We start from the raw sequence: 25,788 nt of genomic DNA on the forward strand, positions 1-25,788 counted from the left end.
CTGTACATCAGGACAATGTTTATAGACTTTGAGTATATCATTTACTAAATTCCAATAAGAAAAGGCCTGGACTGGAATCCTTTCTGGACCAAAGGTCCCATAAAAATTGTTGTTTTTGACATCTGGCTCTACAACAAAAATCTTTTAAATATTCTCTTACTCTTGCCCATCTTTTTTTCATCAATAGTCCCCTCTAAGGAGAACCACTAAACATCACTCACTAAATCAAAAAACTTTTTGAGATCCTTTTTCTTGACCCAAGTTCCTCGTGTCTTGAGGGACTCTTTGAGACCCTTAAGAAACAAATCATGTTTACCCAATGCTTGTCCCATAATTGCGTCGCTCTTTCTTACCTTAAAGCGGATCAGTATAACATACGGGCAATTCTGTGGCGATCACAATGCGGATCTTCTCTCACTTCTTGGCTGAAGCGGCGATCCTATGCTTCATGGTCGACCATTGGAGAGTGATGTTCTCTCGGACACCAGACCCAAATTGCCCATGCTGGGCACCAGGTGCCTGGGCCTGTGGGGTCTATCAATGGAGACCTAGGGTAGGGGGCGAGAGAATGAAGGAGACAAGAATGAGAGCAAGACAGGAGGTCTGATAGAGCTCTAAAAATTTTATTTTGCAGCAGCAGTATAAGCACAAGCAATGAGGAAGTTCTGCTAAGGTAGTGGGGGAGGGAGGTGGGTGAGTGACTTTCCAAACAGCTAGATGGTAATCTCAGTTCCAATGGTGTGAATGTCCGCTCTACCTATAAATGTTTTTACCGGCTACTTTCAGGATGTTTTGTAACTTTCTATATGAGAGACTTAGCTAAGGCCTTGGCCCCCGGCAGTTTTGAGAATGAATGGGTGTTGGATTTTGTCAAAGGCTTTGTCTGCATCTATTGAGATAATCATGTGGTTTTTGGCTTTGTTTTTATTGATGTGGTGAATAACGTTGATTGACTTACAGATGTTGAACCAAACTTGCATTCCTGGGATAAATCCCACTTGGTCATGATGAACAATCTTTTTGATATGCCCCTGTATCCGGCTGGCCAAGAACTTGTTTAATATTTTGGAATCTATGTTCATCAGAGATATTGGTCTGTAGTTTTCCTTTTTTGTTGTGTCCCTACCTGCTTTTGTTATCAGGGTGATGTTGGCTTCATAAAAGGTGGAAGGGACTGTTCCTGTTTCTTCGATCTTATGGAAAAGCTTTAGAAGTATGGGTACTAACTGTTTCCTGAAGGTTTTGTAGAATTCGTTTGTGAAGCCATCAGGTCCAGGACTTTTGTTCTTGGGGAGATTCTTAATAATGGTTTCTATTTCTTTGTCTGTGATTGGTGCATTTAGGTTTTGTAGTTCTTCTTGGTTGAGTTTTGGAAGGGCATATACTTCTAGGAATTCTTCCATTTCTTCCAGATTCTCTAGCTTGGTAGCGTATAGTTCTTCATAGAAGTTTTGCATGATTTTCTCGATTTCTGTGGTGTCAGTTGTGATATCTCCTCCATCATTTACAATCCTGTGAATTTGAGTCTTCTCCCTTTTTTTGTTTAGTGAGTCTGGCTAAGGGGTTGTTTATTTCGTTTAATCTTTCAAAAAAACAACATTTGGCTTCATTGAGCTTCTGTATGGTTCTCTTATTTTCGATGTTGTTTATTTCTGCTCTAATTTTAGTGATTTCTGTCCTTTTGGTTGCTTTAGGGTTCCTTTGTTCCTCTTCCTCTAATACCTTGAGGTGTACAGTAATGTCGTTTATTTGAGCTTTTTCTTGTTCTTTAATATGTGATTGTATGGCTATGAGTTTCCCTCTCAATACTGCTTTAGCTGTGTCCCAAATATTTTGATAGCCTGTGAATTCATTTTCACTTATTTCCAGAAACATTTGAATTTCTTGCTTGAGTGACTCTCTGACCCAGTGGTTCTTAAGGAGTATGTTGTTTAGTTTCCAAATTCGGTGACTTTTAATAATTTTCTGTTTGTTGTTAAATATTAGTTTTACTCCACTGTGGTCTGAGAAGATACTTGGGATGATTTCAATGTTCGTGAATTTATTGATGCTGTCTTTGTGGTCTAACATGTGGTCTATCCTTGACGATGTGCTGTGTGGATTTGAGAAGAATATGTATTCCAGTTTTTTGGGGTGAAGGGCTCTGAAGATGTCCAGTAGGTCTAGTCTGACCATCTCTTCATTTAATTCTTTTGTTTCTTTGTTGATTCTTTGCTTTGTTGATCTGTCTAAGTGTGAGAGTGGAGTGTTAAAATCTCCCACTATTATTGTATTACTATTGATGTATTTTTGAAGTTCTTTCAGTAGGTGTTTGATGTATTTAGATGGTCCCTCATTGGGTGCATAGATATTAATAATTGTTAAGTCTTCTTGGCTGGTTGATCCTCAAATCATTATATAATGTCCTTGCCTATCTTTTATTACTTTATTTAATTTAAAATCTATTGTGTCAGAGATGAGAATGGCTGTTACCACCTTTTTTTGTGGTCCATTAGCCTGTATGATAGTCTTCCATCCTTTCAGTTTAAGTCTGTGTTTATCTTGTTGGGTCAGATGGGACTTTGTAAGCAGCATATGGTTGGGCTATGTTTTCTGATCCATCCTCCCACTCTGTGCCTTTTGATGGGTGAGTTTAAGCCATTGACATTTACTGATATTATGGATTTAATGTGTTGTAGTGCCATTGTTCAATGAATTTTTATTTGCTCTGATATATGGCAAGTATTATAGTGAGGTTCTTATTTATAAGAGGTCTTTTAGAACCCCTTTCAGGGTGATGGTTGCTTCCTTTAAGTGTTGTTTGTCTAAGAAGGTTTTGATCCCTCCATCTAGTTTGAATGAAAGTATAGCAGAATATATTACCCTTGGTTGAAACCCTTTTTAATTCAGGGCTATATAGATATCTTGCCATTCTATTCTGACTTTTAGAGTTTGAGTGGAGAAGTCTGTTGATAGTCTTATGTGTTTTCCCCTGTATGTGACTTTTTGTTTCTCTCTTGCAGCCTTTAGGATCCTTTTGTTATCCTTACTTCTTCTCATTGTGACTATGATGTATCTTGGTGTCTTCAGGTCTGGGTTGATTCTGTTTGGAACTCTCTGGGCCTCTTTAATCTTAATGTCCTTTCTGTTATTCGGGTCTGGGAGGTTTTCTTCTATTATTTACTCTAGAATGTTTCCTTCCCCTTCCTTTCTTCCTTCATCAGGCAGTCCAATTATATGAATGTTACTTCTTTGTAACATTTTGACATCCATATGTCTCTGCTGTTGTTTTCAGTGTCTCTCAGTCTCTTTTTGAGGTCTTTCACCTCTTTATTAGTTTTCTCTAACTCATCCTCTGACTAATTCTGTTTTCTGCTTATGTTAGTCTGTTTTCCCTTCCATCAGCTTCTTTACTCAGTTCAGCTATTTCAGCTTTCAGTTCTCTCATTTCCTCAAGGTAATAAGTATTTTCATTGGGGGTCTCAACTGTTGTTTCCCTAATCGTGTCATTCCTTTCATCCAAAGTTGTTTTCATTTCTGTTATTAATAAGTTTATTATTGCTTGCATATTTGTCTTATATATGGTTACTTCTGGCTGATTTGTTGTTTTTTCTGGGCGCTTGTCTTCATTCATTGTAGTAGCAGTCTTATTTGCTTTTGATCTACCTGTTTTTTTGATTAATGTGTTTCTTATTTTTATGTTCTGTTGTTCCTCAGTTGTGTTTTGAGTACAAGCAACAGTGTACTAAATACCTTTATGACAAATGCAATCACCAACCTCAGAAATTACAATAGCAACTGAAGCAAGTATTAAAGCAGTTTAATCACTCCCAGTTAGCCAAAAATGTCTCCAGTCCATAAAAAATTAGCAGTCAAGTCCAAGTGAAGAAGAAAGAGAAAGGAATAAAGGGATAGCAAGAATAGACAATTATGCAAATCTACTATCCACTGTATTTTCTAGGGGTAGCAAGAGAAGAAAGGGAAGTAGAGCAGAGATACACACATAGAGAGTCCACTCTGAGTCAGATTTCTTCCCCAAAATAATTCACAATTATCAGTGAATTCAGAAATCCAAAGAAGGAAGAAAGGAATACAAGAAAAAAAGAAAGAAAAACAAGGGAGAGAAAAGAAAAAAAAAATAAGAAGAACTGTAATAAAGGAGCAGTGAAAGTAAAGTATTTTAATTAATTAATTATTTTCATTTTATTTTTTAATTAGCTAGGATGAGGGAGAATGGGAGAGTGGGTAGAGGAGGTAGGAGTAGTGAAACATGTTCCTCTAGCAATGGATAAGCTGCCCAGTCCCCTAGCAATGGAAAATATACTAAGAGTTAATTCTGGTCAACCTAAAGGAGTGGGGGGGGGGAGAGATACACCTTTATATAATATTAAAAATAAAATTGAGCAGGGTAAAAAACCCTGTCCCAGATTGCCTCAAGCTGCCTGAGCAGAGGCAGCTGATTTTTAAGAAAGTAAAACAAACAAACAAAAACCAAAACCAAAAAAAAAAAAAAAAAAAGACCTCAGAGCAGTCTTTCCCTTTTGTAGATCCAATTGACCATTTACAAAGAAAGAGGGCAGAGGGTTTCTTAAAGGAATAGACTTGGAATGGAACCCCTGTTGAGCTCGGAATCTTGGTAAAGAAAGAAGCTCAGCAGGGAAGCCTGCTAGGAGCAGCTTTCTGGCACCTAGGGTCCGGTTATTGGGGGTGGGGGTGGGGGTGGGGGTGGAACAGGGGTGCACTTCGGGAATAATAAAAAAAATTTTCTTTCTTTTTTCCTCTATATTCTTACCCAAACTTGGCTATATTCTCCCCCTTGGTGTCACACCTAGGGCCCCAAATTCACTGTCCTGCTGAAGGGAAAAAAATCCTATCGTTTCCAGCAGTTGTTGTCGGAACTCAGACCCAAAGCTACTTCTCAGTCCACTATCTTGGCTCCGCCTCCCTGAATTTTTTTTAAGTCTTGATATAAATGTGAAATATTTAGTCTTAAGTTGTATGAGTAAAGATGGTTCAACTAAGACAGTATAAATATAAATTCGTCTTTGAAATGATATGTCTTCGTAACAAAAGTTTTTCTCCTCCTGTGTGTTATAAACTACATGTTTATATGTGTGCTTCAAGTTTGGTAAACATTAGTTTAGCGGTTAAAGGTGTAACTTTGAAGCTACATTCTTACCAGGCAAGGTAAAATTAATTCACTAAAGTAACCGAGTATTTAAAGTAAAAGTGTAAATATTCAACATGATGATTCATCATCTCCAAAATTAAAAATACAAATTCTCTATACAGGACATTTTTGGAAGGGCCCCCATAAATGCCCTGTAAACTAATCTTGTGAAAATTTATTCACAACAAATCTGGCATCAATATGACATTGTAAATATTCAAAAAAACAAAAAACAGACATTGTCACTAACATGTGTTAACTCTCTAAGTAACCTGAATTTGTTTAAAGTCCAAAGTAAAAAATAGTTTAAAATCAATATATATTTTACCTCAGTTTGGTCTATAGATCCTTCTTTACAGAGATTGCTACTCGAGGTCACATAAGATGACCTTTAAACAAAATTATAAAGATACTTAAACCAATTATAATCATTGAGTTATCAATTATAGTAAACTTCTAACTTGTTAAAAGTTTTTTTCTTCACAAGTAATTGACTACAACTATGTCAAAGCCTTCATATGAAGTGAAGAATCATCTGCTCATATGGAATTCCTGGAAATTCATTTGGACCCCTGTCCTCTAACATGGCCCACAAGATGGCATGACTACAATGCATCCCCTGAAAACCATGATGTGACCTGGCATGATCTGGAGAACCTGATTCACAGACTCCAAGGACAGAACATTCTTACTGCCTTTCTCTTGCCTGTCACTCTCTGCCCTTCCTGCTCCTGCTTTGCCTTTTTCGTTTTGACAGTTCCAGCTCACTCTCTATAGAGAAGCAAAGTTCCAGTGGCTGTCCTCCTCCATTGAGATAGACGTGCAGCATTTCTTCCCCTGGTCATTGGCATTGGACTGATGCTTATATCAGACTTGCTGATTCACCTTTGGACACTCCCTTTACACTGCTGGACTTGTTGAGGACTGACTGTAGCAGTCCATGGACCTTGCATCCACTGTCTTGGGACTTTGCAACACCAGATCACCCCTCTCAACCCTCAGCATATCAGGCCCCCACTCCTCCGCCTATTAGTCAGTACCCCCTTCCACTCCTCAGGCAGCCCCCCCTCTCCTCCTATCAGGCCTCTCTTCAGTCTTATGCTGTCCCTTGCTACTCTTACTTATCCCTCCTTGTCTTGTGCCAGGTCTTTTTGAAAATGCCTACATGATATCATTCAGGTTTCTTCCTAACAGGTTTCTGTTCACTCCTACACTGCTATTCCCCTGACAGAAATGGAGTCTTTTATAAACATTCATCCATTTAAATATGGCCATTTTGAAATAGGGAGATGTCAGGAAATTGTGAAGATGTGGTTGAGCTTGGTAGGGCTTGAACCTGAGGGGTGTGTCCAATCCTGTTAGTCTCTCTCTCTCTACCGAGAGATTGAGCAAGGAGGGACAGTAGTACCCCAAAGATGTGCCTCCTCCTATCAGACTCCCTGCCTCACAAAGAGCCCCACATTACTGATATTATGGCCATTAGATAAAAATAAAGGGGGGGGGATATTGTTCATTATGCCACCTCCCCTCTGCTCCATGATGCATTGCTTGATGCTGTGGTCTATTTACATAATTATTGTTTTGCCTGAGACCTGCCCTGTCTGCAGGGCATTGGTTTAATCCCCACTGGTTATATGGAAGATTGCTACCTTCACACTCTTTTTTTCTCTCCACCCCCTCTTCTCGCCATTTCCTTTTCTGACCTGCCATTTCCATCTCAAAAGATAAAAAGGCATTTTCTCTGATCAATCAAGGGATTTCATTGTGTTCCCACTCAGCCACGAGTTCCTGGTTCCTCTCTCACATCGCTGAGTAAGCAGCAGCCCAGGTTGGTTCTGGTCGAGTTCTCTCCCTTGTGACACAATCTGACACCTAGTGGGGCAGGGCTTTGGGGAAGCAGGGTTCCAGGACATATTGGTGGGGTCATCTGCCCAGGGAAGTCCATTTGGCATCATGGTAGCATCTGGAACCTGGTGGCTGAAAAAGAGTTAACCTATAAAGCCAAACAAATTTTTGACTAATCATGAACCTAAAGGCAGGAATAGTGCAGATGAAGATTTGGGGGTCTCCATTTTGGAAATCACTAGTAGGTCTATTTTAGGTATATTCCAAGGGGCTCATGACTTTATTAGTTTTTGCCTGAGCCTGACATCTGATTATTGGGAGATGATGTCATGTCCGGAAAAAGGGCTAGAAAGCTGGCTCAGGTCAGAGAGTAGCTCCCACATATGGGGAAAGTGTATACATATTGTTGACTCTAAACCCCATTGATTTGATTTGATATGGGGTCCGTATTCTGCATAGGAGCCTATGTAACCTCTACATCCTATAAGTCCAAATTCACATTCTGTAGTCATGAGTAGGAACATTCCAAGTTGCAACAATTTCAAGGCCCATCTTCCTTAGGTGGTAGATAGAATATGTTATCTAATCCCCCTTTGGAGGATGGAACATTCTCTACCATTGTTGATCCACATTGAGGGTAAGGTCCTATGGGGGCCCCCAGAGGCTTCCATTATGTTGTTCCTGATAAAGATGATCAGTAACAATGGATCTTTTCCAGTTCTAGACTATATGATAATCTTTACATTATTGATATTTACACTACTATATGGGACTTTGTCAGGTAGGTATCATTCATTTGACAGAGGAAAATAAGGAAAAATAGGTATTACCCAAGGGCCACCACATGCTATGTTTTGGTATACTATAATGCCACAGATCTTGAGTTTTCAGAATCTCAGCACTCTTGGTTTATAATATTTTTTACTTTTTGTAAGAATCTATTATATGAAACCTCCATATTAAAATAGACTAAACCCCTGACTATCCTAGAAGAGCTCTTATTAGAAAACAATTTTACTTATCTCTAATACTTCTGCTTTCATCCTTCCAGGGATGGTGGAAATGTTCTCTTTGATTCATCATCATTACCTTTATTGCTACCAGGGTATATCTGGCAGTGCCACCAAGATAAGTCCACTGTTCCTGGTGGCCTTTTTTTTTTCTTTTGATAGAGAAGGATGAGAAGAAGAGACATTTGAAGCACTGCTTCACTGTTTATAAATGTTACCCACTGGAGATAACTCCTTTTCTTCTTATTATTAACCTATTGATAGATTTCAGTCATATTTTACAGTTGGATGTAGATGGTGGTCTCTTACTTAGATGCATCAACACCCTGGGGTGCTTATCAATAAGAGTGGGGTACATATCTGGATATTTATACAATCATAAAGCATAATGAGATTTTTCTATAGGTCACCTATGCTGGAGCTTACATGGGTTGGCTCTCAGCCAGGAAGATAAACGACCAGTTCTCCCTCACTTTGTTTAAGAGATGCAGTGATATAGACAAGAGACACCAGGAAGAATTGGAACACTCTCATTTATTGGCAGGTGAGCATGGGTTTAAATAGGGAATCAAACAAAGAACATTTTTCAAATATGTCAGAAATTACAGGTTTCTTAAAGGTCATCTTGCCCCTGTGGTAGGGGGCTGATATGACAAGAATTGATGCAGATACATAAAGGTCAAGATAATTAGTCTCCATGATGCAAGCAACTTAATTATACAAAGGTATTTGAGAGAAACATAGGGGTTAAACTAATAGGGTGAGTCAGAGAGAAGATAAACAAGGCTTGATAGATATCAAAGGCCATAAGGAAATAGTTTTTGGAGTTTCTCTTGTCTGGAGTTTGAGGTATATGATGGAGTGTGTAATAAGGTGTGTTCTCCTTTGTGATCAGAAGGTGAGGTGAACTTTGAGTAAATGAACCTTAAAGCAGGCAGCCACGTGGCCTGCAGTTAGTGGGGAGAAGCAGTGAGATCTCTGTGGGCTTGAGAGTCTGATAAGGGAAAACTGAGTCATAGTGATATTTGTCCCCTTTGCACATCTCTGTGAGAGAGGCTAACAAGGGGGTGTCTTTCCCAGACCTCCATCCAAGTATGGGGGGAGTTTTCCCTAAGCTCTACCAAGCTTACACATAGCCCCCCACAAAAAATTGATATTATAAGTAAAAAGTTAGGTCTTTGTAAAGAAGAATTGTTAAAAATTGCACAGATCATTCTGGTGGACTTGGTTATCATTCTATGATCTCGGGGTTTTTTACAGTATTTGAAAGGAGTCTGTTGATATAACTCTAGGTAGCAAGAAACTGCTCCTAACACCATGTCCACTAGATGCTACTGCCAATGGACTAGGGAAATAGTTCAACCTCTTAGAGCATCAACTTGTGTGCTCTAGAATTTCTTCTTCAACCCTATTTTAAAAAATATTATTATCTTTATTTATTTACTGTATAGAGACAGCCAGAAATTGAGAGGGGAAGAGGAGATAGAGAGAGATAAACAGAGAGATACCTTGCAGGCCTGCTTCACCATTTGTGTACTCAACCAGGTGCACCACCATCCAGCTCCAACCCCAGTATTTCCAGCTTCAAAATCTCCACCCACTTAAGTTATAGCTGACTAGTGCTTTGGACTACTTTTTCTATTATTCTCTCTGTTTCTCTCATGTAACCAAATTTATCTTTAAAAAAGAAGTGGCAGCTATGGCCAATAAACATTAGTTTATCACTGTCCTCTTTGTTGTCACTGCCATACTCATCATGAAATTCTGTGTGTTTAGTGTCCCTTACACATTCACAATAGCCAGATTGATTTTTCTAAAATAAGTAGTCGTATCTCTTTGGAGTGAAGTTCAAGTCTATAAACCTCTAAATAATTCCAAATGACCTTGCTAACTCAGTCATTGCAAACTGTCTCTAAGGGATAACTTTAATGAAGAGGACATGATATGCATTGTAGTGGATGTGACTGTGCTTTAGAAATTGAAGTCCTAAATACCTGGAGGGGCTCTTCTGCATCTGCTCTGGAGATCATAGCAAACCCTTATAACAACTTTGTTCTACTCAGAGACCAAGGGGAAACTTGGATGACCAGGGTTCCCATGGGCAAAATGAGGAGAGAAGAAGCTGAGAAACAACCAATAGGAATCATCACCACTAACTTGGCCATGCAGGAAATATTAAAGGATTTACTATAAATGAAAAATAAATTTCACATGGGAGTAGCAAATAAATTTTAGCACACTAGAAATGTATAAAGGAATGAAAGTAGTAATAGGGCCACATAGAAGTTTGTGATTGACTTGCTTCCAATCTAAAATAAGCTATCAGTCTAGTACCCTATAGCAACTTCAATCCAAAATACCTAAGAACAAAATAAGAATAGACACATATGGAAGTCGGGTGGTGGCACAGCTGGTTAAGCGCACGTGGCACAAAGCACAAGGACTAGTGTAAGGATCCTGGTTTGAACCCCCAGATCCCCACCTGCAAGGGAGTCGCTTCACATCTTTCTCTCCCCCTCTCTGTCTTCCCCTCCTCTCTCCATTTCTCTCTGTCCTATCCAACAACAATGACATCAATAACCACAACAAGGGCAGCAAAAAGGAAAATAAATATATATTTAAAAAAAAGAATAGACATGTATAACTCTGTAACTAACCAGGATTAACTTAGAAAAAAGGACATAAATTTCCTCTATCAATAATTTCATAAACATAATCTGAAAAGACACATGCATATGTTTCTTGCATCACTATGTTAGCTAAAATATGGAGAAAACTACTCTGTAACAGGTAAGTGATTTCTTTCATATATGTATATTATACTCATATAAGAAAACATAATTGACAATGTGGACCAAACTGGATGGGGTCATGATAAGCAAAATACATTTGAAGGAGAAAGAAAAATGTTGAGTAACCTCATCCATACGTGCAAACAAAACAACCAAGCCTTCAATGCTGACTGAAGACGAGGAGGTGAGGGACTGGAGGTGCCAGTGGATATTGCTGGAGAGATTATTGACACTTTGGTAGTCCTTGTAGTTTGGCAACACATAGTTTGAAGAGGTATGAAATTGTACCCTTAGAGTATTATCACAAAAAGTGAAAAAGCAGAGAAATTGACATCCTGTAGTTCCAAAACAGGATTGGTAGAAGTGTGGTACACATTCTGATTTTCACCCTGTGTCTTTATCATGAGAATGTATTAGATCTCAGTAAATCCTGAGAATGTATTTGATCTCAGTAAAGAATGTATTTGATGCAGTAACTCTTAACCAATACAAAATCAGAGTTTTCTAAAGTACTCATTTATTTTTTCACCCTTTACCTATGAAAAATTTTTATTAGGTTTGTGCCATCTAGTCACCATTCAGCCAAAAATGTTAGCTTATTTCTGCTACAGACTTATTTTAAAGAGTTTTTTTCTTATAAGCATTTTGTATCATTTTATGCTGTAAAGCTCATAGCCCATGCAAAATACAGAGAATAAGTCTGCCACTGTGAATGGTTCCTAAATCTAAGCTTTTCCTAAAGGTCACAGTGAATGTTGACAGGAAATACATAGCACTTATCAGGGAGAAATTAAAATAAAAGTTAAAAATGAACCCAGAGTCTGAACCTAAACCTAAGCAGAGATGTCATATATACAAATACTTATCTCTCTACCTGAACTCCCATTAGTGACTGCTCAGTACCCCTGTTAATTAAGAGTTCACTACCATGTGCCCACATCATCCAAAGACATCCATAGAATGTGGCATTAAGGTAATAAGATTTCTGTCAGCAGCAAAATGGAACAGTGCAGGTCAGCAATTCCCCTTTGCTGGCACATGGACAAGGAATTGCTGGATGACACTGAGTAAAGAATGCAGCTCTTGGTGTCTAAAAAAGGCTTCAGGATTAGAGATAAAGCAAAGAAGTAAGACGTGAAGCAAGATTTTGGAATTAAATGTATAGGGGAAAGAAAAGCTATGTTGGGTAGTTGCCATCTCCCCCTGGCTTCTGCTTAACCATATGCCTATATAGGGATTTTACTGATCCAAAGCTTTGGTCTATTTACATAAATCACTTTTACATAAAGCACTCCAGGGCATTGGTGGTTCTATGATTCTCTCCTGCTCCACCCCCTCCTTGTCACACACTGATCCCTTCTTTGTCACACTCTAATTTTCACCAGTCACTTTTCTCTCCACCCTCTCTATATCACATCCTGTTTCCACCCTACTTGGAGAGTATAAAAACAGCTGCTCTTCTGATTAAAGACACTTGGAAATTGCTTTCCGGCTCCGAGAGTTCCAGAGTGTATCTCCTGCGGAAGTTGGTGCAGCACGAGTTCCTGATCCCTCTCCCACACAGCAGCCTAGATCAGCTCCAGTTGAGTTCTCTCCAACCCAGAGAGCAGTAGCTCGGGAAGAAGTACCCTCAGGCTATCCTGGCAAAGCTATAGTAATGAAAGCTTATTTCTGATATGAAAGGGAAAAAGCAGCCCCACTGTTGGAGGTCTGTGAGGGAGAATAGTTGTGAACTGAGTTATATGAGTAGAGAGAAACTACATGGTGTGTCTATGCTCCTAGCCATCATTTATAGCTCATTATTGGACTTTGAGAGTTTAGAAGAACTTTATCATTTTTTATAAGTGATTTAATAATGATCAATAGGATTATGGGATAAGAAGGGTACAATTCCATATAATACCCACCCATGACCAGAGTTTTGCATCCCATCTTCTCCACTGGAAGCTTCCCTGCCTGAGGCTCTGAAGTCCCAGGTACAATCCCCTGGTTAGTGATCTGGTAAAAAATAAACAAATAAAAAACTTCTCTATTCTTTTTTTAAATTTCTTTATTGTGGAATTAATGTTTTACATTCAACAGAAACTACAATAGTTTGTACAAGTATACCATTTCTCAGTTTTCCATATAACAGCACAACCCCCACTTGGTCCTCTGTCATCCTTTTTGGACACGTATTCTCCCCCACCCACTAACCCCAGAGTCTTTTACTTTGGTGCAATATGCAAATTCCAGTTCAGATTCTACTTGTGTTTTCTCTTCTGATATTGTTTTTCAACTTCTGCCTGAGAGTGAGATCATTCCATATTCATTCTTCTGTTTCTGACAGTGTCTGTTTTGATATATCCTCTTTAATTTACTATCCGATTTAATTTGGTCTTCTCCCTTTTTTGTTTTGTGAGTTTGGCTAAAGTTTTGTGTATTTTGTTCACATGATTACTAGCAAAAGCAAAGCCTGTCCTGATCCTGACCCACCCTAAGCCCTCTGCATTTTTTGCCGAGGCTCCCGTTTTGGCAGAGATGTGTCCAGCTTCTCTGGCAGCCTTCGCCACTGCTTATCTGGTGGCTTCCACTTCTGAGACTCCTCCCCCGACTGCTATGCTGCTTCACGATGGAGTTTTTCCTCTGGAGCAGGTCCACACATTCCTGGTTAATGTTGCCCCCAATAGACAGAAACCTCAGGCATGGTACCCGTATTCCTCCATAACTTAAATAACTTTGCCAGGTAATTATGGAGGATGGAGTTCATGCTCCATGGACCAGGTCCATTTTACAAGGATTTCTCCAGAACCATAATATGCCACAAGACTGGATGGATGTGGCTCAAGCTACACTCCCAGGCCCCCTCTTCCTTCAATAGGAGGCATTTTTTCATGATGAATATTTATAGCAATCCCAGAGAAATAGCCAGATTCAGAGTGAGTGGCATTTTGGGCTCTGTTTGGAACTGGTCATTTGGAGACCGGAATTCAACAGGCAGAGGCCAAGTTTCCACCTGGTTATTTTGATCAGGTGCGCCTCTGCCCATTACAAGCACAGGAGAGGTTAAAACCACCCACAGGAGCGGCCTCAGCCCCATTCTCTCCCTTCCCCAAGAACCAGATAAATCCCTGGCTAAATTCATTCCCAGGGTTCAATCAAGTTTGGAAAGAAAGATTTATAATCCTGATGCCCGTTTTCTCCTGGGTTCCATCGTCTGGGATGGCATGCTTCTGGATTTCATCAGGCATGTCTCAGTCATCAGGTAAAAAAACACCTGGATATTAGCAACACAGGAGCTTAGATAAATCTCTTATCAGACACGTATTATGACATAATCCTATGCAGCTAACCTACATATGTGAAAGGGAGCTTGCTTTCAGTGTGGTCACCAAGGGCATTGGCATAACCAATGTCCAGAAAATAAACCGCGACACCACCTCAAGTCAGGGATCCAGAGACCCCGAATGCCTTGTCCAAGATGCCAGAAAGGTTTTCATTGGAGAAGAGATTTTTGTTCAGGAGGAGCACACAGTGTGTGGGAATGTCCAGCAAAAAAAAGTAGCCAGCTGGAGCAAGTGAATGGTGTGGCTTTAGAGCCTGAGATTTTGTGGACCCCTGTTTTAGAAAGGGGTCACCCGACTATGATAGTAAGGATTGGTAATATTCCTTTTAAATGATTGACTGATTGTAGAGCAGATAAATCAATCTTAAGGCAAGTAGAGGTTCCTCAGAGTTGGGAGCTCCTTCCAGGACCATGTTTACATAGTGTTGGAGGGTTGGCGCAAGCATTTCTCACACGAGATTCGCTTGTGTGGAAGATCCAGAAGGGACTACCGGATGCTTTTGTCCTTTAATAGCTGATATAAGCACCAATTTATTGGGCAGAGACTTGCTGGAATCTCTTGATGTAGTAATATCCTCAGACACCTCTGCAGGGCACCACCCTCAGTCCTGCGAGACTTATAGATCTGACCAGCACCTCCAATAATAACTGCCATAGTTCGTAACAGAAATCCCCACTTAGATTGGCTCTCTAAGGAGACTGGTTGGAGCAGTGGCCTTTGCCTAGGAAGAAGTTAGAAATTTTAAAAGAGCTCATCCGAGAGCAGTTGTCCTTGGGACACAACCATTCCCAGAGCCCATGGAATACTCCTGTCTTTGTGATTAAAAATCACTCGGGATCATCCCGTATTCATCCTTCTGTTTCTGACTTATTTCACTCAACATGATTTTTTCAAGGTCCATCCAAGATCGGCTGAAAACGGTGAAGTCACCATTTTTTACAGCTGAGTAGTATTCCATTGTGTATATATACCACAACTTGCTCAACCACTCATCTGTTGTTGGACACCTGGGTTGCTTCCAGGTTTTGGCTATTACAAATTGTGCTGCCAAGAACATATGTGTACACAGATCTTTTTGGATGGATGTGTTGGGTTCCTTAGGATATATCCCCAGGAGGGGAATTGCAGGGTCATAGGGTAGGTCCATTTCTAGCCTTCTGAGAGTTCTCCAGACTGATCTCACTCTCAGGCAGAAGTTGAAAAACAAGATTAGAAAAGAAAACACAAGTCGAACCTGAAATGGAATTGGAGTATTACACCAAAGTAAAAGACTCTGGGGTGGGTGGGGAGAATACAGGTCCATGAAAAATGATGAATGAAATAGTGGGGGTTGTATTGTTAAATGGGAATCTGGGGAATGTTATGCATGTAAAAAAAAAAAAAAAAGAAGTAGAAACGCAAAGCAAAAAAAATCACTCGGGAAACTGGCACCTCCTCCAAGATCTCTGTGTGGTTAAAAACATGCAGGTTTGGGGCTTCCCCCAACGGGGTTTGCCTCCTGCTTCCGCAATTCCCAAGGGAATTCCAATCATAGCTATTGATATAGAGGATTGTTCTTTCTCTATTCCCTTGCACCAACAAGATTGTAAACATTTTGCTTTCTCTGTTCCTTCTATTAATAACACCAGCCCTGCTGATAGATTTGAATGGGTGGTGTTGCCCCAGGGCATGGCCAATAGTCCTACTATTTGTCAAGAGGCTGTTAAAGCTGCCCTTTTCCCATATATTCATAAGGGCCTTAAGGCTTTTAATTATATGGATGACGTCTTTATATGGGGAGAATTAGATACAGATCTCTCTGCCCTACATGATTTTCTTATTCCTGCCTTAAAGAAAAGAGGCCTTATTGTAGCTCCTGAGAAGGTACAGCTAATTTCCCCAATATCTATTTTAATCTCAGAGATTTCCCTAGCAGATTCATCCTTTAAAACCTTGTGTTACTTTTCCTTCTAATCTCACTCTTGCTTCTTTACAAAGTTTTCTTGGAAATTTAAATTGACTCAGGCAGTATCTTTATCTGCCTACTAGCTGCCTGCAACCGCTGTTTGATCTGTTAAAAGGAAACAAACAGCCCTACTAAAAGCGTATGTTAAGTCCTGAAGCCTCGTTGGCACTGGAAAGGGTCAACCAGGCTCTCCAGGACATGCACCTCCTTGGGTTCTTCCCCTCCTCTACTGTAAATCTTCTAATCTTTAACTCCACCCCCATGGTAGTGGGGGCACTGTGGCAAAAGCATGGCATTCTTTAATTGCTTCATACGAGAAGATAGGGCAAGCTCCAGGACTTCTTACCGAGATTGATGCCTTAGCATTTATGATTCACCAAGGAAGAAACAGAGCTATATAGGTCTTAGGAAGAGAACTGGATTCAATTATTCTTACTTTTTATCTCAAGATACAGAGTGGCTCATACGTCACCATTCTCATTTTGCCCCCCCCCCCCAATACCCATGATGTGACCTGACACGATCTGGAGAACCTGATTCGCGGACTCCAAAGGACAGGACTTTCCTACCACTTTTCTCTCACCCATCGCTGTTTGCTCTTCCTGCTTCTGCTTTGCCTGTCATGTTTTGGCGGTTCCAGCTCACTCTCTACAGAGAAGCAAAGTTACAGTGGCTGTCCTCCTCCATCGAAATAGACATGCAGCATTTCTTCCCCTGGCCATTGGCATTGGACTGATGCTTCTATTGGACTTGCTGATACACCTTTGGACACTCCCTTTACACTGCTGAACTTGTTGAGGACTGACTGTAGCAGTCCATGGACCTTGGAGTCAGCTGTCTTGGGACTTTGCAACTCCAAATCACACCTCTCACCCCATGGCCTATCAGGCCCCACTCCTCACCTTTCTGCCCATCAGGCAGCCCCTCTCCACCTACCAGGCCTCTCTTCAGTCTCACGCTGTCCTTTACTACTTTCATTTATCCCTCCCTGTCTTATTCCAGTTCTTTTTTTTTTAAAAAAAGTCTGTATAATATAAGTTTCTGTTCACCCCTACACTGTTATTCCCATGACAGATATGAAGTCTTTTACAGACATTGACCCATTTAAATATGGCCATTTAGTAAGAGGGAGAAGTTGGGAAATTGTGAGGTTGTGTTGAGCTTGGCAGGGCTTGAACCTGAGGGGTGTGTCAATCCTGTTAGTCTCTCTCTCTACCAAGAGGTTGAGCAAAGAGGGACAGTAGTACCCCAAAGGTGTGCCTCCTCCTATCAGTCTCCCTTCCTCACAAAGCACCCTGTATTCCTGATACTATGGCCATTAGAAAAAAAGAAAGGGGGAGATGTTGGTTATTATGCCAGGCTCCCTGCATTGCTTAAAGCTGTGGTCTAGTTACATAATCATTGTTTTGTCTGAGACCCACCATACCTGCAGGGCATTGATTTAATCCCCACTGGTTAGATGAAAGCGATGCTACCTTCACGCATTTTTTCTGCTCTGCCCCCTCTTCTGGTCATTTCCTTTTTTCCGACCTGCCACTTCCGTCTCAGAAGGTATAAAGGCAGATTCTTTTCTGATCAATAAAAGCATTCCATTGCGTTCCCACTCAGCCATGAGAGTTCCTGATTCCTCTCCCACATCGCTGAGTAAGCAGCAGCATAGGCTGGCTCCTGCAGAGTTCTCTCCAACCCAGAAAGCACGTGCCCAGGAAGAAACACCCTCAGGCTAACCCAGCAAGCTGTGTCCCAAATATTTGGATAGCTTGTGTCTTTATTTTCATTTAACTCTTGAAACATTTTGATTTCATCCTTTATTTCCTCTTTGACCTAGTAGTTGTACAGTAGTGTACTGCTGAGCTTCCACATTTTGGGACTATTACTAAATTTTTATTGATTGTTAAGTGTTAGTTTATTTCCACTGTGGTCTGAAAAGATGCTTAGTAAGATTTTAATGCTCTTGAATTTGCTGATGCTATCTTTGTGGCCTAACATATGGTATATCCTTGAGAATGACCCATGTGGACTTGAGTAAAATGTGTATTCCAGTTTCATGGGGTGAATGACTCTGAATATATCTAATAGTTATACCTTATCTCCTCATTTAGCTCCCTCATGTTTTTATTGATTTTCTGCCTGGAAGATCTGTCAAGTTGAGAGAGTGGGGCGTTGAAGTCCCGTACTATTACTGTGTTGCTGCTAGTGTATTGCTGTATCTATTTCAGTAGATGTTTGGTGTATTTAGATGGCTTCTCATTGGGTGCATAGTTGTTAATAATTGTTAAGTCCTCTTGATTGACTTATCCACTGACATGAAGTAGTGTTCATCCCTATCATTTTTAATTTTATTTATTTTAAAGTCTATCATGTCAGATATGAGAATAGCTGTTCCTGCCCTTTTTTGTGGGCCATTGGCTTGTATGATAGTTTTACATCCTTTCACTTTGAGTCGTGTCTGTCTTGTTGAGTTAGGTGGGTTTCCTGTAGACAGCATGTTGTTGGGTTGTGTTTTCTGATCCATCTACTCTGTGCCTCCTAAAATGTGAATTCAGGCCATTGATATTTATTGATGTCAGAGATTGAAGATATTTTAATGCAATTCTTGTATAGTTTTAGAGTATTCTGATATAGGGTGTATTTATGGTGGTCTGTTTATAGTAGACCTTTCAGAACTTCTTTCAGGGAAGGCTTTGTGATAGCTGATTTTTTCAACTGTTACTTGTCTGAGAAGATTTTTATGCCTCCATCTAGTCTAAATGACAAGTCTAGCAGGATACAATAGTCTGAATTAAAGCCTTTCTTATTGAGCACTTGATGGATATCTTGCCATTCTCTTCTGACCTGTAGTGTTTGTGTGCAGAAGTCTGCTGCTAATCTTATGGATTTTCCTCTGTAGGTGACTCTTTGTTTTTTCTCTTGCAGCCTTCAGGATCCTTTCTTTATCCTTATTACTTTCTATTCTAAATATGATGTCTCTTGGTGTCTTTAAGTCTGGGTTAATTCTCTTTGGGACCCTTTGGGATTCTTGAGCCTTTATGTCTTTGATATTGTCTAAACTAGAGAAGTTCTCAGCTATTATGTCCTGAAGAATGCTTTCTTCCCCTCCCACTCTTTCTTCCTCTGGTATGGCAATAATGTGTATATTATTTCTTTTGAAGTCATTTATAAACAGTGAAGCAGTGCTGCAGGTGTCTCTTCTTCCTCTCATCCCTTCTCTCAATTTCTCTATCAAAAGGGAAAAAAAGACCACCAGGAGCAGTGGACTTATCTTGCTGGTACTGAGCCTAGATATACATTGGTGGTAATAAAGGTGATGATGATGAATCAAAGAGCACAATTCCACCATCTCTGGAAGGATGAAAGCAGAACTATTGGGGGTTTAGCTCTGGGCTTTCAATTCTGTTCCACTGGTTTGTGTACCTATTTTTGTTCCAGTACCAGGCTGTTTTGATAATGATGGCCTTGTAATATAGTTTGAGATCTGGGTGTGTGGTACCACCATTTCTGTTTCTTTTCCTCAAGATTGTTTTGGCAATTCTAGGTGTTTTTTTTTTGGTTTCAGATAAATGATTGTAGTTTTTGTTCTATTCTCTTAAAGAAGCTTGGTGGAACTTTGATGGGTGTTGCATTAAATTTGCATATGACTCTATGAAGAAAACTCATTTTGATGATATTTATTCTTCCAATCCATGAGCATGGGATATCTTTCCATTTCTTGGTATCAGTTTCTATTTCCTTGAGTAGCGACTCATAGTTTTCAGTATACAGGTCTTTCACTTCTTTGGTCATGTTTATCTAGGTATTTTATTAATTTTGTTGCAACAATAAGTGGGAGTGATTTCTGGATATCTTCTTCTCCAGATTTAGTGTTTGCATAAAGAAATGCTACTGATTTTTGTACATAGATTTTGTAGCATGATACCTTGCTATATATATATATATATATATATATATTTTTTTTTTTTTTTTTTTTTTTTTTTGCCTCCAGGGGCAAAAAATACTCCAGGGGTATTGCTGGGGCTTGTTGCCTGCACTATTAATTCACTTCTCCTATGGCCATTTTTTATTTCTATTTTTGGATAGGACAGAGAAATTGCGAGGGGAAGGGAAGGTAAAGAGGGAGAGAGAAAGACACCTGAAGACCTGCTTCACTGCTTGTGAAGTGAACCCCCTGTTGGTGGGGAGACAGAGTCTTGAACCAGGATCCTTGTGCTGGTCCTTGCAGTCTGTACTTGTTGGGCATTAAACCAGCTCCCCCTGCTCCATGCTGCATTGCTGGTAGTATGGCCTATTTACATAATCATTGTTTTGCCTGATCTATCTTCTTTCAACCTCGAGACCTGCCCTGCCTGTAGTGTATATTAATTCTACCAGTTAAAACCATCACATCAGTTGCTAAGGATGCTTCCACCTTCCCAGCATGTCTTTTGCCTCTCTCCAACCCCTTTCCTAGTCATTTCCGATGTGCCACTTCCAGTTTTATCCCATAAAACCCATTTCTGTTCCTGGTTTCACTTTCTTTTCTTTCCTGTTTCCTGACCTGGAGAAGGGCTGGTGTGCAGAACAGGAGGCGGCAGTTTGGTGCCATGTGGCTTAACCCGCTGTGCTCACACCCGACTCTGGGACGTTCCCCCATGAGTAAAGAATTGTATTACCACACCACCACGAGTTCCTGGATCCTCTCTCCTACCCGCGAAGCTAGCCCGGCATGTACTATGTATGCTTAACCATGTGTACTGATCCCCTTATTGTTCTTTTCAATCATATACCATTCCCTCAGTAATAGAAATGCCCTGGGCACATTCAATGGAGCCCATTCTTGTTGTTGCCTGAGCTTCATCCTTCTGGAAACTATTGCTGTTATCCAGACATTGCTGATTTACACATTTTTCCTTGTGATTCAAGAATTGAAAACTTTGTTTTAAAAAATCTCCTTGGAGGAGCAATTACAGAATCCAGACCTTCCACCTTCTGCACCCCACAATGATCCTGGGTCCATATTCCCAGAGGGATAAATAATAGGGAAGCTATCAAGGGAGGGGATTGGATATGGAGCTCTGTGGGTGGGCACTGTGTGCAAACATAACCCTCTTATCCTGTAGTATTGTCAATATTTTTATTTTTAAAATAAATATCTAAAAAAAAAAATCTCCTCATGGGTAGTGTGGTAGTATCCTCTGCTGAGCACACATGTTACCATGAGCTTAGGTTCAAGCACCTGGTCCCAACCTGTTGGGGGTCTTTACAAACAATGAAACAATGCTACAGATATCTTTGTTTCTCTCTCCCTTTCTCCCTTTCTCTCTCCCATCTCAGATTCTCTCTGTCTTTATCAGATAAGTGAATAAATAAATAAAATATTAAAAAATTATGTTTCTCTTTTGAACCACAATTTTCTCCTCTAAATCTACTTAACTAGTTATTTTGATGGAAGTTTATAATGTGTGCACATGTGTCTTGGTACAGCACTCCTTAAGGCCCTATCACTCCAGAGAGCTGGGTGGAGATGCAGATTTCTGGGTTCTATCTTGGAATCAGAATATTTAAAGGTGCCATTGGGTGACTAGTTGCCCCAGTCTGCCTATGTCTGAGAGGCAAACATAGTGGGAATTTCGGAGTTAAAAGCAGGGAAATCCTAGGAAGACAGAGCTTTGATCACTCTAAAAAGTCATATTGATTTTATCATATTTTTCTTGTGAATGTTATGCATGGTATGATTGAAATGTAGAATCTTAACATTTTTTTTCTTTTTTATTTAATAAAGGATTAATTAACAAAACCATAGTGTAGGAGGGCTACAACTCCACACAATTCCCACCACCCAATCTCCATATCCCACCCCATCCCCTGATAGCTTTCCCATTCTCTATCCCTCTGGGAGCATGGACCCAGGGTCGTTGTGGGTTGCAGAAGGTAGAAGGTCTGGCTTCTGTAATTGCTTCCCAGCTGAACATGGGCGTTGACTGGTCAGTCCATACTCCCAGTCTGCCTCTCTCTTTCCCTAGTAGGGTGGGTCTCTGGGGAAGTAGAGCTCCAGGACTCATTGGTGGGGTCTTCAGTCCAGGGAAGCCTGGCCAGCATCCTGATGACAATCTTAACATTTTTAGAACAACTAATTGTGAGGGTGATAAAAAATTTTCAGCAGTGAGATTTTGACAGGAATTTATTGTTATTTCAGAGAAAGAACAACCCCATTTTTAAATTTCTCTTGGAGTTGCTGTTTATTGTTTGTTCACTTATGGGATACTAGGGATTTCAAAATCAGGGCCTTTTTCCCCCCAGAAATGCAAGACATATACTCTACTACAGAGCTGTTTATTGGGCTTGAGTGCTGTAAGAACTATTCTTTTGACCTTTGGTCCCATCTTCTGTCTCCCCTAACTCTCCATATGTGTCAGCCTTTTTCTTCTCTGTCAGCAGCTGACCATGAGTTCTGCCTCCTCACACCTTCCCCCTCCAGTTTTGCCCCTCCCTGTGGTATATTTGCCTGTTCATTGCCATCTGTTTATCACCTTTTCCTGCCTTGAGAAGTTCCATGATATATGGCTTCTGAGAGAAGTGTTCCAGGGGTCTTTTGCCAGTTTTTTGTGAGGCCCAGAACCCCCTCTCCAACTCCTGTCTCTAGTTCTGCTGGAATTGTATTGGGGGAATTCAGGCTGAGTTTGTTCTCCACATGTTTAAGGTTCATTATACATAATCCCAACAAATAATTGAGGAGAAACCACGATATTTAGCAATTTTAAACTTTATTCAGGAAAACTGAGAGCACCTACATGTTAGGCAGAGAAAGAGAGAGAGAGAGAGAAAAGAGATTCTATCCATATGTTGACAGGCTCACTTAGGCAGAGAGAGAAAGAGCAAGCCATACCCACGCCTTACCTTATAAACATCCAAGTCCCACCATCACCTCCTTGCTAAACCACACCTACAGCCACACCCACACCTAGGCCTATTCCCACTCCCATTTCCTGGGCAGCAGTTTCCTTCCCCAAGGCACACAGGTGTGCCTGGGGAACAGGTGTTATGGTGTGGTACTGCAGTGTCTGTGTTCCCCCAGGTACTTCCTGTCATTTCTGGCCTTAACAGAATGATGAAAGGGTTTTTTTTTTCTCTTTCTTTCTTTCTTTCTTTCTTTCTTCCTTTCTTCTTCATTTCTTCTTCTTCTTCTTCTTCTTCTTCTTCTTCTTCTTCTTCTTCTTCTTCTTCTTCTTCTTCTTCTTCTTCTTTCTGTTCTCTGGTCCCTGGTGGGAGTGTGTGTTTTCAACATAGGTAGAATAAAGGGAAGCTTCTCTGAGTGGCAAGGACTGGGTACAAAGAGGCTGATAAGATCTGTGCATGACCTGGACCCTGCAGAGCCCTAAATGAGCCATTCATCCAGTGTGACAGCTGAGTTCTAAGGGAAATGCGTATTTACTTAGGGAAGTTGTGATTGCAGACATCCCTCTAGTCACTCAAGCAGAGAATCAGGCAAAGAAGAAGCTCAGAATATGGACTCCAAATTATAAAAGCCCTGCTTCTATTGATGAAAGTGCTAAGAGAAAAATTTCCAAGGTTCCAACAAAGAGGCTATAACCTAGAGGTTCAAGAGCTCTGTGACTCCTAAAATTATGCCATGTTTTGCTGGTTTGTGCATATATGCTTTTCCCCAAGTCTATAATTTTAATTATGTCCTCAGTGGGTTTTATGACTCAAAGAAGAAAAATATAAAGTATAAGAACATTGTTTTAGAAGATAATACAGTGAGTTCTGAAATCCTGTGCATGAACTTGTCTTCATTTTATTTTTGTTTCTCTGCTTGGGCTCATTGGCTTAGCTGTGGGGACAGAGAACATAAAAATAATAATAATAAAAAAGAACCTGTTGAAGTAACTTCTTCTTCCTCTTCCTATTCAGATAGAAATAAGATGAAAACATTGACAAGACTATAGGATAAGAGTGGTACATTTTCACACATTGCCCACCCCACCCCCCCAGAGCTCCATATCCAATCCCATCCCTGTGGCAGTATGGACCCAGGATCATTGTGGGGTGCAGAAGGTGGAAGGTCTGGCTTTGAGTAAATTCTATCACTACTATCCAACTCCAAATATAGAACATGATAAAATGACAATAGGTTTGAGATTCTGTGGGACTGTGTAAAAGCTAGGTAGAGCTTAAGGAAGCTCTCCCCATCCTCGGATGGAGGTCTGGAAAGACCCCCTTGTTAGCCTCTCTTGTTATAGATATGAGCCAAGTGGAAAAGTCTTCTAGACTCAGCTTGCCTTGTCAGTCTCCCAGGCTCACAGAAATCCTATAGGACCCTCACACTTAGTTCCCCAAGCTGTCAGCCAAATGGTTGCCTGCTTTAAGGTTCTTTCACTCAAAGTTCACACATACACTTCACCTTCTGATCACAAAGGAAGAACACATCCTGTCACACACTCCTAACACAGTTCTTCTTCTAGCGTTTGCCCTTCTTCCGTAGCCAGTCAACAGCGTCAGGTTGAGCCTGATGTAAAGTTTCGAGACCTCCTTTGAATCTGGAGAGGTGGCAGTCATTGACTATGTGGGTCATAGTCTGTCTGTAGCTGCAGGGGCAGTTCGGGTCATCTCTGGCTCCCCAGCGATGGAACATAGTGGCGCACCGGCCATGGCCTGTTCGATAGCGATTGAGGAGGGCCCAATCATAACGTGCTAGGTCAAAGCTGGGTTGACGCTTGCAGGGGTCTGTGATGAGGTGTTTGTTCTTTACCTCAGCTGACTGCCAACTCTGTTTCCAAGAGACTGGAGCAGAGAAGTTCAGTGTAGGCATAGGGGACCTGATTGGGTGACAAGACGTCAAGCGTTGGACAGGGTGGGCAAAGATATCCGTGTATATTGGCAGGTCCGGTCGAGCGTAGACGTGGGAAATGAACTTAGATGATGCCGCATCCCGACGAATATCTGGCGGGGCGATATTGCTAAGAACTGGCAGCCATGGAACCGGGGTGGAACAGATGGTTCCAGAAATTATCCTCATGGAGGAATATAATTTGGAATCAACCAAGTGGACATGGGGGCTACGGAACCATACTGGGGCACAGTATTCTGGAGTGGAATATCATAATGCCAGAGATGATGATCATAGTGTTGAAGTGCTCGCGCCCCATGAAGAGCTGGCCAGTCTTGCAATGATGTTATTCCTCGCGCCCACCTTTGTTGCAGTTTTTATGAGATGTTCGTGAAATGACAGAGTGCGATCGAGAGTAACGCCAAGATAGACTGGCTGGGCTTCATGCCGGATTCTCGTATTGCCAAGCTGCACATTAAGCTCATGCGAGGCTGAGGCATGGTGTAGATGGAAAACAGATGATACCGTTTTTGCAGTGCTAGGGATTAGTCGCCATTTCTTACAGTAATCAGATATCAGAGACATGTCTTTCATGAGTGTTTCCTCGAAGATGTTGAACTTGGATGCCTGAGTTGCACAGCAGATGTCATCTCGGCGTAGATGAACTTCCTTGAATAAGTTTCTGGGAGGTCACTGATGTAAATATTAAATAGCATAGGAGCCAGAACAGAGCCCTGGGGGAGGCCACTTGAGACAAGTCTCCATCTGCTAGACTTGTCACCCAGATGCACCCGGAATCTTCTGTTTTGGAGAAGAAACAATATAGTGTTGGCCACCCATGGAGGCAGGCATCTTGAGATCTTGACTAGGAGACCACGGTGCCAGACCGTGTCATAGGCTACTGTGAGATCAACAAAG

The sequence above is a fragment of the Erinaceus europaeus genome, chromosome 3 (assembly GCF_950295315.1).
Source record: "Erinaceus europaeus chromosome 3, mEriEur2.1, whole genome shotgun sequence".
Classification (NCBI taxonomy): domain Eukaryota; kingdom Metazoa; phylum Chordata; class Mammalia; order Eulipotyphla; family Erinaceidae; genus Erinaceus; species Erinaceus europaeus.